The 4,857-nt window shown below is 40.7% G+C and overlaps 1 pseudogene; it reads right to left on the reverse strand.

Annotated features, from left to right (window-relative positions):
- Nucleotides 1-1,057: 1,057 nt before the first annotated feature.
- LOC138872178 (uncharacterized) lies at nucleotides 1,058-4,460 on the reverse strand (annotated as a pseudogene).
- Nucleotides 4,461-4,857: the final 397 nt, after the last annotated feature.

The following is a 4,857-nucleotide window of genomic DNA, read 5'->3' on the forward strand; positions in this document are numbered from 1 at the left end:
AAGACACGAATGGTGATGCCGTGTATTGTTTGTTTTTGTGAGGAAAGAGTGTAAAGCACGAAGGGTGATGCCGTGTACGATTGCGAGGAAAGAGTGTAAAGCACAAAGGGTGATGCCGTATACGATTGTGAGGAAAGAGTGTAAAGCATGAAGGGTGATGCCCTGTTGTATGATGTACCATTCCATGTCGATTTTATTGATTATATGGTGAGGAAAGAGTGTAAAAGTACGAAGGGTGATGTCGTGCACACTTTTATTATATAATTGCTTTGGTGAGGACGAGAGCAAAAGCACGAAGGGTGATGTCATGCATTTGTTGATTTTTGATTCTTTGTTGATATCCGAGTTATGTTGTTCTTTCATTACTTGATGTCTTTTTATTCGAAATTGTTATCTCCCCCACAGCATGCTCCCCATCCCATATTGACTGGTTAATTCTGTATTTCTTTTCCGCTATATACATATTTGAACTGCACAAGTTTGTTTGGTAGTCTGGTCCTACCCTCGTCACTACTTCGCCGAGGTTAGGCTAGACACTTACCAGCACATGTGGTCGGTTGTGCTGATACTACACTCTACACTATGTGCAGATCCCGGAGCAACTTTTGGACCGTAGTGTGGAGGCTACCTTCAGTCCGCGCGGAGACCAAGGTACACCTGCAGGCGTCTGCAGGCCCTGGCATCTCCTCTACTCCTATTTCCTATTTCATTTTTCTTTTATTCAGAAATAGTGTATTGTCATTTTCTTCAGCCTTTGTATGTAGCAATCTTAGACAGTCTGTGACACTGTGACACCAGGTTTTGGGTGGTTGAGACTTAAGTAATTGTAGTAGACGTAGATTTCAGATGTTTAAATGTTATCTTCCGCTTATTTATGTAAAGTTCCGTTGTTTTCATGTTATCGCCTTATATTTGTTAAAAAGAAGGGTGAGAAGGCACAGGAGAAAATATGATATATTGATATTGTGTGTTCAATACAATACAAGAGGTCCTTATTTATAACTATACGATACAAGGACATACTACTCATATTCCAATGTGGGACAAGTCTACATATCTAACACTCCCTCTCAAGCCGATGCATACACATCATTGTACTGAGCTTGTTACACATGTAACTAATACGAGAACCAGTAAGAGACTTAGTGAAAATATCTGCTAGTTGATCATTCGACTTTACAAACTTTGTAACAATATCTCCTGAAAGTATTTTTTTCTCTAACAAAGTGACAGTCCATCTCAATGTGTTTAGTCCTCTCATAGAACACCGGATGTGACGCAATATGAAGAGCAGCTTGGTTATCACACACCAGTTCCATCCTGCTGATTTCTCCAAACTTTAACTCCTTGAGCAACTGCTTGACCCAAACTAACTCACACATTTCCAAAGCCATAGCCCGATATTCCGCTTCGGCGCTAGATCTAGCAACTACATTTTGTTTCTTGCTCTTCCATGAGACCAAATTACCTCCTACTAGAACACAATATCCAGATGTAGATCGTCTATCAGAAGGTGATCCTGCCCAATCAGCATCTGTGTACCCAACAATCTGCTCGTGGCCTCGATCCTCGAATCGTAATCCTTTGCCTGGAGTTGACTTTATATACCGAAGAATACGAACAACTACATCCCAGTGACTATCATAGGGAGAATCCATAAACTGACTTACAACACTCACCGGAAAAGAAATGTCAGGTCTAGTCACTGTGAGGTAATTCAATTTTCCAACCAACCTCCTATATCTTGTAGGGTCTCTAAGAGGCTCCCCTTGTCCAGGCATAAGCTTAGCATTCGGATCCATAGGAGAGTCAATAGGTCTGCAAACCATCATTCCAGTCTCCTCAAGATTGTCTAAGACATACTTCCGCTGTGAAATAATAATACCTGAGCTAGACTGAGCGACCTCAACACCTAGAAAATACTTCAGTCTGCCAGATCCTTAGTTTGGAAGTGCTGAAAGAGATGTTGCTTTAGATTAGTAATATCATCTTGATCGTTGCTAGTAATAACAATATCATCAACATAAATCACCAAATAAATACACAAATTCGGAGCAGAATGCTGATAAAACACAGAGTGATCAGCCTCACTACGAGTCATGTCGAACTCCTGAATAATTGTGCTGAACTTACTAAACTAGGCTCGAGGGGACTGTTTCAAACCATATAGTGACCTGCACAATATGCATACACAACCACTAAACTCCCCCTGAGCAACAAAACTAGGTGGTTGCTCCATATAAATTTCCTCGTCAAGATCACCGTGGAGAAAATCATTCTTAATGTCTAACTGATAAAGAGGCCAAGACATACAGCAACCATGGACAAAAAAGACGAACAGATGCTACTTTAGCCACGGGAGAGAAAGTATCACTATAATCAAACCCAAAAATCTAAGTATATTCTTTTGCAACAAGACGAGCCTTAAGCCGATCAACCTGGCCATCCGGGCCGACTTTGACTGCATAAACCCAACGACAACCAACAGTATACTTACTTGCAGGAAGAGGAACAAGCTCCCAAGTGCCACTCGCATGTAAAGCAGATATCTCGTCAATCATAGCCTGTTGCCATCCAGGATGAGATAGTGCCTCACCTATAGACTTAGGAATAGAAAAAGTGGACAAAGAAGATATAAAAGCATAATGAGGTGACGACAGAAGATGATAACTTAGACCAACATAGTAGGGATTAGGATTAAGTGTGGATCGTACACCTTTGGGGAGTGCAATTGGTTAACTAAGAGGAGACAAGTCCGCAGTAGGTGCAGAATCTGATGCAGGACGTGAATCACCTGGGCCTGATGCTGGATGCGGACGGCGATGATAAGTCAAGAGTGGCGGAGCTGCAGAAGGTTGAACTGGATTATGTGGAGGAATTGGACCTATTGGTGGTAAAACTGGAGTTATAGATGGTAGAACAGGAGCTATAGGTGGTGGAGCTGGAGATGTAGAGGAAGATGGATGGGAGATAGTGACTGAATCTCCAAAAAAAGAGACTTGTAGTACCTCAGTAATATCTAAGTGATTACCTGGACCTGTGAAGTATGATTGGGTTTCAAAGAAGGTAATATCAGCAGACATAAGGTATCGTTGGAGGTCAGGAGAATAGCATCGATACCCCTTTTGCGTTCTCGAGAAACCAAGAAATACACACTTAAGAGCACGGGGAGCTAACTTATCTGTTCCTAGAGTAAGGTTATGGACAAAACAAGTGCTTCCAAAGATGCGGGGTGGGAGAGGGAACAAAGGTAAGTGGGGAAACGTAACAGGGAATGGAACTTGGTTTTGAATAGTTGAAGATGACATACAATTAATAAGATATCAAGATGTAAGAACTGCATCCCCCCAAAAACGCAACGAAGCATGAGATTGTATGAGTAGGGTACGAGCAGTTTCAATAAGATGTCTATTCTTTATTTCAGCTACCCCATTTTTTTGAGATGTGTACGGACAAGATGTTTGATGAATAATCCCATGAGATTTCATAAATTGCTGAAATGGGAAAGACAAATACTCTCAGGCATTATCACTACGAAATGTGCGAATAGAAACCCCAAATTGATTTTGAATTTCAGCGTGAAAGGTCTGGAAAATAGAAAACAACTCAGACTGATTTTTTATCAAAAATATCCAGGTGCACCTAGAATAGTCATCAATGAAACTAACAAAGTAGCAGAATCCTAAGGTAGAACTGACCCGATTAGGACCCCAAACATCTGAATGGACTAAAGTAAAAGGGGACTCTGCTCGATTATCAGTACGTCGAGGAAAATGAGAGCGAGTATACTTACCGAGCTGACAAGACTCACACTCTAGAGCTGACAAGTGAGATAAACCAGGTACCATTTTCTGAAGTTTTGACAAACTAGGATATCCCAACCCTTTATGTAATAAATCTGGTGAATCAGTAACAGGATAAGTTGTTGAAGGAAGACAAGATGTGAGTTCATGTGATTTAGCAAGGATAAGGTAATAAAGTCCATTTGATTCATGCCCGGTACCAATGATCCGCCCTGTACTGCGTTCTTGTATAAAAACATGGTCATCAAGAAACAAAACGGCACATTTAAGTGATTTGGCTAGGCGACTAATAGCTATGAGATTAAAAGGACTATTAGGGACATAAAGAACTGAATCTAAAGGTAAGGAAGGAATTGGGCTTGCTTGACCTATTGCAGTTTCCATGGTTTGAAACCCATTGGCCATTGTGACTCTTATAAGAGATTGAGAATACGAAATAGTAGTGAAAAGAGATTTGTTACCAGAAATATGATCCGATGCACCTGAATCAATGACCCAAGGCTCAGAGGATGAAGATTGAGAGACACAAGTCATGGTATTACCTGTTTGAACAACGGAAGCTATCTCAGAAGATGTCTGCTTACCTGCTTTGTACTGAAGTAACTCAAAATAATCCACTAAAGAAACCATCTGACTATTCAAAGTATCGGTTCCCATGTCGCTACAATTAATAGTGGTAGGGTTAACTTGAAATAGTGAAAATTAGTAACTCTTTTGGGAAAACTGAAGAAATCGCTGAGAAAACACTTTCTTACAGCAGGAAAACAGAACACTGTTCTGCGCCGGAAAACATTGTTCACTCCAGAAATACTGTAGCTATCGGAATATTACTGTAGCTATCGGAAAGTTACTGTAGCTGCCGGAAAATATTCAAAGTGGTCGGAATGAAATAAAAAATAGTAGGGGTAAGATCGGAATTACCCAAAGACCCAACTGTTCTGAAGGAACTTTTTCAAAAAATGGCCGGAAGTCCACTTTTGAAATCATTATTCACGCCGAAAAAATATAAAAGTGGTCGGAATTTGGTGTAACCTAGATCGGTAGGCTCGAAATT

This window comes from Nicotiana sylvestris, chromosome 1, assembly GCF_000393655.2.
Source record: "Nicotiana sylvestris chromosome 1, ASM39365v2, whole genome shotgun sequence".
NCBI lineage: Eukaryota > Viridiplantae > Streptophyta > Magnoliopsida > Solanales > Solanaceae > Nicotiana > Nicotiana sylvestris.